Source organism: Athene cunicularia, assembly GCF_003259725.1.
Source record: "Athene cunicularia isolate RWA chromosome 4 unlocalized genomic scaffold, athCun1 chr4_part1, whole genome shotgun sequence".
Lineage (NCBI taxonomy): Eukaryota > Metazoa > Chordata > Aves > Strigiformes > Strigidae > Athene > Athene cunicularia.
In genome coordinates this window covers 13,846,935-13,861,947 of record NW_020799098.1, presented here as the reverse complement: position 1 = coordinate 13,861,947, position 15,013 = coordinate 13,846,935, and the positions used below count along the sequence as shown (strand labels likewise).

Below are 15,013 nucleotides of genomic sequence, written 5' to 3'. Positions count from 1 at the left end.
TGTCACTGCCTTTTTTCAGCCTTCAGGCTACCCATCTTCTGATTCACCCTTTTTTTTGAGAATCCTTACTAGTCTCATTGGGGGATAGGTGCTCTGTGCACCTTCATCTAAGCTTGGCTTCATGGCTCTTTTTTTTTCGGTCCCTTCTGTCAGGCTTTTATCATCTTCAGCTGTTCCTTCTCGCTGCAGCCTAGTTGTGCATGGATGAATTTGTTCCTGTCCCAGCCTTCCCCAGGCTCCCATAGGCTTTGCTGTTAGTGGATTGCTTTGTTTGCTTGGCTGAACTAGTTGCATGGAGGACAGAGGCCAGTTTCATCAAGAGCTGTCTGATAATGGCTTGTTTTATTTTAACAAGATAAGTTTATTTTCTTTAAAAAAAAAAAAAATTTGAAAATAAATTTCAAAGTTCAACATCTCTGATTCCTAAGAACACTTCATCACTGTTGATCTGTTGTTGTATGGCAAAGAGGCTTCAAGCAGCTTCTCATTCAAAGCTACACTGAGGTCCTTTTCCTGACAATGAACCTCTCCCAGCGACCGTCTGCAGTCTCTGGAGCTCACACAGGAGCTGATTCTCTGTCTCAGGAAATGAAGGACAGCTGATCAGTCCCCTGACTGACCATGTCCAAACTCTTTAAGAATGAAGCTTACAACTACACGACAAAATAAAGAAGCCCTAACTGTTTTGGGTTTTTTAAATGCACAGAGGAAGATACTAGGGACAAGGGAAAGGCACGGGGGAGCAGGTTCTCACACCCAGGAGAGAGATTTTTGGATTATTCTTCAAATCATTGCAGAGTAAAAGATTTGAATAACAGGCAATGAGGTGTTACTGCTGTTTGTGCCTTCTTACAACTTAAATTTTTATGATACTTCAGTACCGTATGCATAACAGTATTTGCAGATACTGTAAAATTATATGATATTGTAAGACTTCATATATTCATTTTCATTTGACAAGTAGAACTGCTTTTACTAAGTAGTACTGTTTAAAATTACCTGTATGAGATAGTTTATAGGAGAACTTGAAAGCCTTATAAAGTCTGACCCTTGATTTAAGTTTGACACTTAATTTAAAATTCTAAAATGAAAAAATCTCTAGTAGTTTTGATTGCTTGGATCACCTTCAAAAATCAAAAGCTGTCATTCTTCCAAACTGCACTTCCACTAACTTCAATTAGACTGCTCAGAGCTATAAGTCTTAAGAGCTTATTTTAATCCTTACTGAAATTAATGTGCGTTTTTCACCAGTTTCATGATGAAGGACTTGCCAGCTTAGACATTTAAGGTGAGATTTTCAAAAGCAGGTAGAGACATAATTCTTTCTCCACTGAGGTCATATTAGAACATCTACCAAATGATGGAAAGAATTAGCCAATTCCCTTGTGTTTTCCAAAGCCTAACCTTAGTCATCAGCATTAGTATGGTCCAGGAGGCAGCCATGAGTTCATCCAGCAAGCAGATGCTTCTGTGGAATTTAATAGCTATTTCTCCAAGAAGATGGGCACTGACTGTTTAAGCAGTATTAAACATTGCCTTCCACTGTGGCTGGCCAGGCAGTAGCAGTCCCACCACCTTCCTCTGTGGCAGCTGGGCAGGTGGCAGGGAACAAGGTCTCAAATCTAGAGGTGTAAAATCAGAATACTTTTATTTGTTACATTTTTAAATTATCCAAAGACATTTAAGGGAATAATCATGTTTCTCAAAAATAGCAGTATCTGCCTCCTGCACAAAACTGGGGAGTTACTCAGCTCTGGCTGTCCATCAGATCTGAATTCATGCAACTCAGGGCTCTCCTTTTCTTGTCCTACCTGACAGATCACCTGGTTGAACTGTTTAAAAAGGTCCTCGGTTAATTCAAACAAAAATTCAAACTACATTCTCTAACTTTTTGTATGCATATTAAAGCTTTTTGAGTGATTTAGTATGCATCCATATGAAGTTTGCTGTAGCCTTGGGGCATCTATAATTTTGTGTCATAAAAGTTTCCCATTGTGTGATTACAAAATTACCAGTTTATTTTCAATGAAGGTAAATTATATTTCCACCTTGAAGGACTTCGAGTTTTCTCTTCTTTAAAAAGTAACAAAGTCTTAGAGTTTGCACCTAGAGATGAAAGCAGTGTTACTCAGACTTTGATTTTTAAAGCTTTTTCACAAGATCAAACTATAACATCTCCTCTTTCCCTAACTTTCACTTCTTTCATATTTCAGTCAACCTTATTCTCAAAATTCAGTTTGTGAGTCACCTGTTCCTTTATAGAAAAGCAATAGCCTCTTCTTAGCTCATTTTTAGAAGTCTAAAATAGGAAAAAAATCTTTAAAATGCCTTCACAGAACGAATGCCAAATCCCTTCTGTGTATCTAAATACTAACCTGATAGCTTGAGAAACAGAGGGCACTTTTTTGCTTCTACAAAATTATCCCAAACATTTGGGAAACAAATATGTTAACTTTAGAGTTACTCAAAAAATCAACCAGTAATTCGTTCTCCAAATGTCACCAATTAACTAGTTTGAATGCCTGTATTTTCTCCCCTCAACCATCTGTAGATAACATATAATAGAATAAAATACAGGCTTGAGTCATACATTAAAATGTATGGATGAGATTGAAAAGCTAGTATACAAATCAAGCTTTGACACATTAAAAAAAAAAAAAATGGCTTCTGTTCCAGGCCTCATCACTGCCTATTTGAGAAATTAATTCGTGTGAAGGATCGGAACTAAGGTTAAAATGGCAACCGATACTATATGGAATTCAAAAGTACATTTCAAGTTGTGTGATTACTAGGACGTGTCTGATTGTAGGTGTGGGAAAAAAAAGATTTTTAAAAATCTTTTTTACTGCAAAATAGAGTAAATGAAGAAGTAATATTGCACGTGATCTTGGAACATACAGAGAAATTATAAAAGATCTTGTTTTAGGTCTGAAGGCATTTCAGACTTGTGTTTAACGTAGAGCTTGAGCTTGTGAAATGTCAAACATGTCACCTTGAGTGGTCCTCAACAGTGTCTCTTTCCCATTGTTGTCACTTGAAAATAAAGGCACAAGGCTTTTCTGAACAAGGAGATGTTAAGAGACAAAGACAGCTTTGATAAGCTGATAGATCAGAGGTGCATGAAACAGTTCATGAAGATTTGGTGACCCCTCCATTCAAAGAATTTCAGTGCTTCTATAGGTGCTAAAGCAAGGTTGCAATGCTCTGTTATTTGGGTGCCAAATCTCCAAATTTTCATTCCCTCGAAATACCCATTCATGTGTTTGGAGTAACTGAGTAAGCACTTCAGCCCTCTGCCCTCTCCTCTAACTGGCATATCTCATGGTTTTGCATGACACTTGCATGTCAGAAGTTCATAACAGTCCATAAGAAACCTTCTGCTTCACACCCTGTGAGCAGTGGTGCTGGGAGTATCTCTTCAGAATTGAGCCATTGAATCAACCATGTCACGGTAAAGAAGTAATTTACCCATTTGGGGAAGTCACAAATAGTGCTTGTGTGACAATGAAGGAATTAAAATGCTGTATCTGAAATAATCGCAATTTTAACACTTTTCATTCTCCCTTTCCATTATATACTCTATACTATACACTTTATACTATTGATGCACTGTGATTGGAATTGAATCTCAAATTTTTGCGAGCTAACCAAAATGAGTTTGCCATTTAGAAAGGTTCAAAGTTTGTCTGAGCTGATGAAAAGCTTATTGAATATATTGTTGTATCTAAATAGGTATGTTGTGTCCTTGTTCTTAGAGAGCCTTATACAAATGCTTAATCCCAGCATTTGATTTAAAGGCAGCTTGCATTCATAAAGCTATCAGTGTGCATCCATCTGCCTTTGAAAGATCTGAACCTAAAATATCCAATACTGGCTGGTCAACTCATGTCTGTTTTCTGGTGTTTGTTACACTTCTCATTGTTTCAATATGTAGGGGTGAAAATAATAGCATTTTGCTTGTGCGTGTCTAATTTTATCACTTTCCTAAAAGATTTATAAACCTTTTCTTTAAAAGTTTACATAAATGACTCTAAAAAAAAAAAAAAGAAAAGAAAAGAAAAGAAAAGAAAAGAAAAAAAGAAAAACAAATACATGGTTTTGCAGTGTGTTCCTCCACGTAAATGAAATTGCTACACTAGACACCACACTATACACACTATATGGCCGAAAGTTTTAAAGATAGATTCCTGTAAATTCTTAATCCAAATTACAAAATTTATCTGATTTTCAGCTATGTTGCTGAAATTTCAGCAGAAATGCTCCAGATTCAACATCTCACAGTAAACCTTTAATAGCTGGCTGGGTGAAGACCCAACTCAGCTAAACTCCCTCAAACACCAAATATTTCTCCCTTGTTTGCTTTCTGTGATGATTCAGTTGCTATAGATAATTCAGGGCAGCAGCAGGGCTTTTCTCACAATCATAATAAATAATATTGATTCTTACTTCAGCCCTATATTGCAGTTTTGATGCACAGTGTTACAAATCATCCATTATTACTTTTGTGACTAATATCCTCTGGAAAATGTTTTAAAGCACTTTCTTGCTGAGAAGGCATATAAAACCACAACTGGTCTTTTTGATATGTTCATAACATATCAGAATTTGAAAATATGACTCTTTAATATATTAAATTATTTTAGAAAATGAAAAAGAGATCAAGTCTTCCAAAGGCTAGCAGTTCTCCTGAGACCTCCAAATAATGCAGTTTTTTGAGATATAAAATAAGTATTTCCATCATGGACATCTTGTGTACTGATCACCCAAGCATAATCTTCATGTGGCACATAAGTTGTGTCACAGTTGAGCTTGTAGTGGGAGCATGAATGTGGTTTGAAATTTGCTCGTAGGCAGTTTGTTGTCTGTCGTCTTGAGAAAAAGCATTAGGTGTTGTCCCACTGATGAAATTCACATACTCATTTTAAAATAGTATGCATTGATGGAAATGACTTCTGGTTGCTTTATGATATAGACAGAGTATCTCAACATATGAATGTGACGTGGCAAGCTCAGAGGGTTAGTCACCTTCTCCATGTGTTGCTAGCGTAAATTCTGTTTCCTAAGGGTTTGGGTTCTGGGACTATAAAACAGGTTCTTTCCTTCTAAGTAAATGCTAAGCTAGCTGTAAAGCTGGAGCAAATGGAGTATCATAAAACAGACTCCAAGTGTTTGCTCATACTTGAAAAGAGTTTATGCTCAGCGTGCAAACCTGTGAGTTATCGATTTACCTTTTGTGTTTGTGTGTTCAGAAAGCGTGTTGAGAGTGAGCTTCTGTAGTCACCCACAACAAACCATTTCATCATTTATTCACATCATCCATTGGGAATGGGGATACTATTTTATGTCTCAAGTGAGCAGACATAACAAACCAAAAAAGTCTTTGGATTGAAAGTTTTAGGCAATTGCGGATTTAATTATAGAATCATTCCTACTGGAAGGGACCCCACCAGATCTCTAGTCCAGCCTTCTGCTCAGAGAGCATCAGCTGTGAGATCCGATCAAGTTTCTTAGGACCTTGACTAGTTGTGTCTTAAAAGCCTTCAAGATTTGGTACTTCTATGTTAGTTTGTGTTTAAATTCAGAGGACTCAGTAATCTAAACCAATGATAGCTAAAGTGTGACCAGAATTTGACTGTTTTCTGAGAACAGTTTTAATCTCAGTTTTAAAAATTGAGTATTATTCACTGTCAAGCCTGAGTTGGAATAAAACATGCTAATAAGTTGGAAAAGAAATTGAGACTTCCTGCTGCTCATCAGTGTATTTTACAGCGTAAATCATGACAAATGTTTCACTCTGTCTTAATAAATGCTTGCTTTCTGGATGTTAACAGGTGAATCTTCTCTACTCTTCCTCTGTGAAACTATTTAGAATATCAATCAGGAAGAGTCTATGGGCAAATGAGTCTATGAGAGTCTATGGGACATACATACATCTAACTGTACGATCTCCCTTTTCTCTCAAAATCGCTGATAATCTTGAGAGAAAAGGGAGCTTGTACAGTTAGATGTATAGAAGAGAAACAAAATCAAAATAGGACCATTTTAAGTTCTTGTATAATGTTAATTTTGTGAAATTTGTGTGCCTATCAGAGTGCAAAATATTTGTAACAGTGGAGACTTTTGCCTTGCAAGCTCCCTCATGTTTCAGAATGAGAAAGCAGCAGCCAAATGGTTCTTCCCAATACGCAGATCCACAGGTGTACCTGGGACGCTTCTCACCTTATGCATTATGGATCAGTGATATTAATGGTCAGCAGAAATCAGTGGAAAGCATCCAGTTTCTTCCTGAGAAAAATACTACTGCCATTTTGATGAGAGCATGAGTGTCGATGATGCTAGCTATTTCCTGTAGGAGTAAGCCATTGTGAAGATCTTTTCATGCTGAGGCTAAAACTAGCATTGTCCCCAGCTAGGGGAGCAGGAAGCCACCTTCACCAAGACATACTTTACATGGAGGTCTTCCTCATCACAAAGGGTTTTCTCTTTAAATGCCTCAGTTCTGTCTCTGTTGTAATCTTAACAATGATATGTAACTAAATCACAGCTCAGGATAACAAACCTGAATATATCAGATTTTCAGGTGAAATCAGCTGACTAAAATGGATAGCACTAGCAGAATAATTAGTACTTCATTCCATAATTTATTATAGCTGATGGAAATTAGAACATACATATTTTTACTGTTGTTGTTGTTTTTGTGAATATGTAGGTTTTACTGAGGAATTCCAGGTATTTCAATATGTCTAATACATTCATTTGTGTGGTTAGACTGAAGCATTCTTTTCAGTAATTACATTGTAGGTATTTTATAAACCCTCCGGGTTGCTAAGAAGCTTAATACATGACATCAATTAGTCTTTGACTAGAATTCACAAAGAGATTTAAAAAAAGAAACGAGGTTTTTATGTGGGGAGCAAAACCGTACTTGTTCGTAGGCAGCATAAAGGAGAATTTTGAAGGTCTCTTCTTTGTGTTCTGTGGGCTTTCTTCTTAGCAATGTGTGGTTTTAATCTAGACTTGCACTTGCAGGCCTTTTAAAATTAGACTAATTATAGCAGTGGTTATGTGGCTGCTGTTTTTCCCAAGGTAATAGATTATGTGGCTTAAGTTTGCTGCCTGTTGTTCCAACATGTAGAGCCTGACAGATATCAAATCTTAACTTTCTTTCCTGGACAGTGACTCCACACTATGAAAGCGTGCATGCTGGAATGGTAGTCATGAGAAGTATTCTTTCAGGTCAAAGTCAGTTAAGACCATCTTCTTCATTGTCAGTGGGAAGGGTGTTTTAGTCTGGAAAACATGCAAACCAATTTTCCTGCACAGAGCTGCAATGCTTTTTCTCTCCCTGCTTACCCACACCCCAAAAGAGACTGGGCTTGCATTTGCACCTCAACCTCTTCTCGCAGGAGAGTCTTGAAATGTGTGCAAATTATATTTATATCCCTGCTCATCTGGAAACTGTGTTCTCTTTCATCAGGGCACTTGGACCCAGCTTCACTGGTAGTAGTGCTTACTGATCAGTAGTGTACATCCTTAGGAATTTTATTAATCTAATCAAGGGCAGAGCTGCTAGATGCTGATATCGTACCTTAATCTGAAAGACAAGCACAAAGTACTCAATGGTAGATGAGACCACACATTCAAAAAGTCATGTGGTGGCAGTGGTGGCGGGTTATTCCTTTCAGTTGTGGTTATACAGAAATAATAAAACACTTAAGAGACTGATAGTATGTATTTTTAAAAAGGGGATGCTGTTTTATTACTGTCTGCACCATGATAGCAGTCAGAGACTCCACCTCCTCAGCTGCATGTGTCCCCCATTCCAGATGACTTTTGTTGCCTGTTAGGTATGAGCAGAGCCTTGCTTTTCATGCTTCTGCAACCCTCATGAAGCATAATAAAAACTCTTTTATCAAACTCTGTTGGAATGCATTGACTCTTGTATTGATTACTACAGTGAATGTGAAGTTCACATTTAATGCAGTCCAACACAAGGTCCTCTGCACTAACAGCATTGCAAAGGTTTAGTTCAGGTAACAGCTGTAGCAGGGAGATGCTTTGATAGCCAGCTTAGTTTAGAAAGTTCCCAGGCATGCCAGACCCACTTGCAGTTGCTTCCCCATTCTTTATTTATCTTGGGTCCAAGCCTGTTTCTGTTCACTGATTTCACGAGTAAGAATGGTGATGAAGCAGAGAGAATGCATGTTATATTTTCAGATAACTGCATCTCCAAGGATATTAAGAAACCTTTTAATCATGAGAATAGTGTAGCTGCATAATGATGTGTGGAGAAATTGTAGCTTGTCCATTACTGGAAATCTATAAAAGACAGGCAGACAGATGTTTTTGAATAACTGAGGCTGCCTTAATAATGGGAGTAGACTGGGTGGCATCTGTGTTCCTGGTTTTCTATGAGTTCATTGACGTCTTAAAGCCTTCAGAGCAGGAAGTGTCTCTCATTAAGTGTACACACAGCATGTGGCTCCTTTAAGGGTCTTTTAAGCTTTTTTACCTTTGTTACTGTGATACATCAGCTTCACTGCAAGAAGGCTGTTGAAGGTTGTGGTGGCAGGAGAATCCAAACTCCAAAAAATAGTAGAAGACAACTGCAATTACTCCTCTCCTTGGAAATGGTGACAGCGTAGTAGGAATACTGTAATGATGCTTTGCAGTAAATTATCTTAAAAAATGCAGAAAAATTAAGAGGGACAACAGCAAAAATTGTAATGAACTTGGAGTGAAGCAAAGCAAACCTAAAAATATTTCATCTGGAGAAAAGATTTCAGAAAGGAAAGGCTTACTGTGAACAACTGAGGAGGGAGAATAGATCACTTATTTATTCAGTTCAAAAGAATTAGAACGTGTTAAACTTCTCTTAACACATCAGAGAAAACCTTGTGAATTTCAGAACAACTTGGGTAAGAATCAAGCATTCATGGAAATTTGAGGAATCTCTAACCTGAAGGCCTTCAAGGTTATATTAGTCATCCTTCTGTAAGCTTATTACTATTTAATATATTCCTTCTTTTATGGATAATGAGCAGAAACAGATCATTTTCCCTCTGGCAGTAGTGACTCATTACAAAAAAAGAAAAATGCAACAAATATGTCCAGAGGAACTTATATATACTTGTCTGGTTTAAGGTACAAACCATCAATTACTTACTTCTGTATTAGTATTTCCTAATTGCATAAGAGTGTGTCTCACGTGTACAGTACTCAGTTACCGCTGAATGTTTCCAGTGGATTTCATACTTCTTAGTAAGGTATTGATGAATTCAAAATTTCTGTTTTAAATTTAAAAAATTTCATCCTTCAGCCATCAGATACTTTATTTCATGCAGTTTTTTTGTTTGTTTAATCTGTTGAACAAAACAGTCTGGCAGGCTTGATATATTTTTATGTTCATGTGAATGTATTTCAGGCAGGGAACTATCTATAAGTCCCTTGCAAACCATGAGGAGTTCATCATTCTATAGGATATTTATTCCAGTCCTTGATTTAATTAGGAACTTCTTAAACGGAAGAAAAATGAATGGCTAAATAACATAGAAAACAAATAATCTTGCTTGTCCATAAGCCTTCTGTTTTCTCTTTCTCACAGGCACATGTATAAACATAAACTATTTCCAAAGGACTCAGATAAACAAACCCCAAGTCTTGTAAATGTCTACATACACAAATGGATACAGGCACACATTTATTAATTTAGCCAAACTCAAATTGTTATTTGTGGATAGTTTGGCACCACCTCCTCAGATTTTCTGTTTTATGTTGCTGAAAACAAAATCTGAGACCTTGCCTGACTTTGCTGGAGCTTGCAGTTCAAAAATCTGTTTTAAAGAGTGAGTGATAGCTGGTAGAAGGTGGTAATGCTGAGGAGGTGTTAGAGTGTGGAAAACGGGGACACTTGGTAAATCAGAGTGTAAGTATCTGTGGAAATAGGTGCAGTGAGCTGAAGCAGACAGAGGGGACAAAAAACAGCAGCAGAAAAGCACAATCTAAAAGGTTTGAAACCCTCTGGTGCCATAGAATAGGCATGTGTTAAGCTGTTACCCTCAGTAAGTTTGCAGGGACAGACTTCTGTAATCCAATGGTGTAGCAGGGCCTTAAATTACACATTATTTAGAAAAAGGTGCTGTTGAGTTTTTGTAATGCATTGTGTGAATACAAAGAATTACTAAGCATTAATAATAAGCAATTAATTTTATGACATGTTATTTTCATTACATGCTGATGAATTCTTATTCCATATTTCAGTTTGTTCCATTAGGTTGTTATAAGGCACTTAAAGACTACATGATAAATTAGTATTATACTTCAGGACAACATAGCAGATTTCTCCAGAAGTTTTCTGTCATAATACTTTCTAGAAGACTATGTAGTCTTTTTTTTGGTGTCAAAGTCATGGTATATTTTCAGTGCATATTCAAGAAATATTTAAATTGCTATGTATTTTATTGAAATGGGAACCTTAGCATGATATACTAAACTACATTGTAGAATAACATGCTTTCCTTTCCCAGTAACACTGGAAGCAGATGTTAGCCAGAGAGGAAATAAGGAAATAAGTCCTTTTTATCCTTCATGAATATTCTTCGGGTTCCATACTTGGTTCTGTAAACATTTCTTGTGTTACCTTTGCCTGCTGCTCACCCCATTGCCCCATGCGTATCCTCCCTCTCCCCGGGTTATGGTGATAGCAGCTGGCCAAGTATATGTTCGCTTCTGTTTTGTACCCTTCTTTGCCAGACCCTGTGGCATCCTCATGCAACTGGCCTTCAGTCTGATGAGTGCTTTAGCAGGGGGATACCTCTGCCTGGTTGCTCCATCTCCACAACCAGAACTGACCACCCAGAGCTCTCCTTTTCACCTTTCTGCCCTGCAGAGACCAGCTGCATCTTTACTGGTTCCCTCTCTATCCCATCAGTAATTTTCCATAACAATTCATCTTCCGGCTTTCCTCCTAATACAAATGTTTCCAATAACCAGGGATTGCAGAGCAATACCCAGTTATGATTATAGGACCACTAAGTGGAAAACTCATTTTACTCCCAGCTGGAGTTTGACTTTTGCCTTTGACACTGTGGGGCTACACATCTGCAGCAAGGAAAGAGAGAGTTTTGAAATCAGTAGAAGTGCTGGGGAAGTGATCAACGGAGGTCTTCAAATCTGTTCGCACAGTTGTACTAGAAAATTATGTGTTCCCTATTGAAATGACAAAAAACTGAATTGCTGCTATGGTTTCCTAGGAAAAAGAAATTACTTAAATGAGGTTAATTTATGAGGAACCTCTTTTTCATCTTGCCAAGCCTACATACAGCCCCTGAGGACTGCAGGAATTTTTCCCCTCTTTTACTTCTTCCACAGGAGAAACTTGTGTTATCCCATAATGAGATACAAAAGCATCATCCTCTTACATCATTTCTGCAGCAAGACTGAGGCAATAATAGTAATAAACTGCAAGATGTTTTGCAGCTCTCTGGCAGAGCATAGCATAGACTATCTCATTTTCGCAGGGACTAATAAATGTCACTGTGCAGTTTGCATGTTTTGCCCACTTACTAAAAAACAGCTTTATTTTACAAAGTAATAACAGTTATATCTATCCTCCATCATCTGTTTTTTTGCATTGTTTCCCTGTAATTGGAAATTGGGGCATGTTGATAAAGCCGATATATATTGTGCTGTGGGTTCCAGAGATGAATACTCAAACCTCAGTGCAGACTTGCGTAAAAAGCTTAAGTTATAGATTGGTGCCTGGCTCTTCAGGCTGGAGAACCAAGTGACTGACAGAAATGACCTCTGTAATTCTTGTCCAGTTCACTGGCAGTGGAAAATTATGTGGGTTTTATGATGGACTAGCAAGTCACTAGATTTGGGGCAGGCTTCAATAATCTCTGAGAAATTGATGGAAAGTTTTAAGGCTGTCCTGTCACTCCCCATCAATGTCCCTCCCATAACAGTTTGTGTTTTCACAGGAAGGTTCAGCCAACAAGGTGATAGGGTATTCTGAGCCATAGCAAACATTAGGAAAAGCTTTAAAATAATTAAAAAATCCTGAAATTAACAGTGTAAGAGCATGAGCAAAGAAAGATAGGAAGAAGATGATACAGTAAATAGTGCGTGACAAAAGATCAATTTTAAGTATTTATTATGAAGAGCTGCCTATATCCTCTGTAGCTGTGGCTGGGAAACACTTTTTCAGTGAAGAAATCCTTGGCATTGAGCACTGATGTTTGTATCAACAAGGGCAATAAAATTAGGACAAAGCTGTAGATGTGCAGCTCACTGCAGCCTATCATAGTCAGATTGTGTCCAGTTTCTGAGCTGGTGGGTGGAGGTCTAATTCTTGCACCCTGGTGTAGGAGGTCAGAGTTGGCGCTTTGGTTGCCAGATGCTGATGTTGAGAGGCAGAGGCAGATGCTAAGATGGCAGGAGAGGAGAACAAATAGCTGGCTGGACATCACATCACTCAAATAGTGAGTGTTTTTACTAGCTGGGTAGTGAGGAACTCCAAGACTGAGACTGTGAATTTTCATGTGTCTTCTTCATATGAGCTTTTTACTTAGGCTAGGGTAGAAGGCATCCGAAAGAAGTAAAGTACAAATTGTCACTAGCTAGAAATTGGGTAAACTTTGATTTTCTTTTATTTTTAGACTAGTTAAAATGTCTTGAAAAATAACCTGCTTGGATCTGTGACCTAGATGAAACTCAGTATCATTTGGGATACAGGTGCTACAAGGCTTGTAGCCTTAGTTCATATTGCTTACTAGTATGATGCAAAGTTCTGTATGTGTGTTAATTTTCCCCCTTTCAGAAACAGATATATTTCTGCCTGTGAAGTAATAATCTGAGTCATTATACTTGTTACTGGAGGCTCCCTTGCACTTCTGCTCTGTTTCTTCCTTATTTTTACACTTTAGATTTTCTTTCTCATGCATCAAGATTCATTTACCCAGCAAGATTGTCTTTTGGTTTCATTTATTACTTCCTTACTGTGTAATAATACCCCTTGACTTTTTCTATCATGCAGTACAAGAATTTCACTAACAAAGGTGTGCACAGAAGCCTATAGATTCCTTTATCCAAGCTATTTTAAGCTTTTGCAAATTCATCTGATATTTAAAGTAACTACAGTCCACCTGTATTAAGGGAAATGGCTAAAGTTCCCCTCAAAGGTGAGAAAATGCAATATAAGCTATCAGAAGGTTAGATATGAGAAAAGATAACCTTAATTCAAAGCAACCTACTTCAAATACAAAATGCAAGGATCTGTTAAGTTTTTTATGAGGAGGTAGTGAATGTGTGAGTGTTCAGGTTGAAATTGCAGTTCATGTTGGAAAATGTCACTGTTTTTTCTTAGAAGTATTTTTTATACATTGTATTCTAGTGCTCTGTCCTTCTTCATTGTCCTGCACCTTCATCAGAACCTTAAATTATGTCTGAAACTGAAGAAGGTCAAGGGGTACAGGACACAAAATCTCATCCATTTGTTTCAGTGGGTTATATTAATATGAAGCAAAGTCAAATATCTACATGAATAACTGTTTTGCTGATGATCATTTTAGTAAGACATCTAACCATTATTATTTGACCTCATCACTTTCCAGTTTGACCCCTATCTCATGACTCTAATCTTAATGGCAACTTCCAAATGCAAGCACCCATTGCCAGTGCTAAGGGGCTGTGACATTGAAAGTTAAGAATTTAGAATCCCATTTTGGCATTTGCTGGGAAGAGCTGAAAGTTCTTTTTAAAAAATAATAATTAGTTAATCTTGCTAAACCTGATTCAGAAGTTGTTCATTTGCTCACTTATTTTGCTGTGTATATCTGCCCTAGAATATCTGTTTTCCTGTTTTCAGTGTCACAGTCTGGCTTAAAATTTAACTTTTACTACGGAACAAGTTGAGGCAGTAAGCAACCATCATTAAATAGCTCATGATGATGTTCTACTCAACTACTTTTATATTTTTCCAGACTACAGTGTTCACAGCATGTAAGCTACTAACAGGAATACTATTCTCAGCTAGCAGACTTTAGAAGTGGCAGATTGTTAATTTTTTATTAATCAAAACCAGAAATACTACTATTTCAGTGCCAGGGTTTTTTTTATTTGTTTATCTTGAAAACATGAGCTCTTTTGCTTATTCATTCTGGGCACTTTAAGTCTGAATTAAGAACTTATTTATTTAAATAAATAAGGGGGGTGGGGTGTTTAAAAAATAAAACCCTTAAGAATTAAGTATTCTGTACCATTTTGTTTAAATGCCTGTGCATTCTGCCTAATGTGTATAGCAGCCCTACACGAGCTGGGAATATGTTTGTTAACCTCTTTACTTAAAAAAATATGGCTGGGCTGCACCTACTTATTCATACAGCTCGTTTATGCAGCTACATCTCATCCTCAAAGTCAGGTTTGATTGCTTGCCACACCTGGAATGTCATTTGGGGGAATTACCTGAGTTCTTTGATTCTTTTTTGTGGTAACTGCATGCATGTTTTAGGTGAATTGTTTCCTGGTTTTCCTTTTTTTTGACAAATACAAAGCCTTGACCAGCTGCAGAAAAGGGATTTTTAAAAAAAAAAAAAAAAAGATAAAAATGAGTAATTCAAGATTCAGCTGTCAGGACATTTTCAGAAATGCTGTGTTTTAAATAGCCTCCTTAGAAAGCTGGTATGAAAATAGAAGGTGATGCGTTTAAAAGCTTATACTTTTAAATATCCTGTATAGCAATAGCCTTAACCAGCCTTGAAAAATCCAATATAAATCCTCCTTTGGAGAGGTTTTATTAGCCTGCTGAGTAACTAGGAGCAGGCTGTAGGTATACAAGGGAGATTGTATCAGTGTGTCTACTGTTCTCTTGCCCTTCCCTCTGCATCTGGGAGGGCAGGTGACCTTCAATAACTCACAGAAAGCCTGGCCTTTTAAGGACCTTCACCTGTGTATTTGACCTTGACTCTGAATAAATATCTATCAGCCTTTCAAGAGATAGAGCCCTTGTTTTTTA

The 15,013-nt window shown here is 37.4% G+C and overlaps 1 protein-coding gene across 4 annotated transcripts in view; it reads left to right on the top strand.

Moving 5' to 3' along the window:
* SLC2A9 (solute carrier family 2 member 9) overlaps positions 1–15,013 on the top strand; it is a 133,871-nt gene that overhangs the window by 112,875 nt on the left and 5,983 nt on the right. The window lies entirely within an intron of this gene.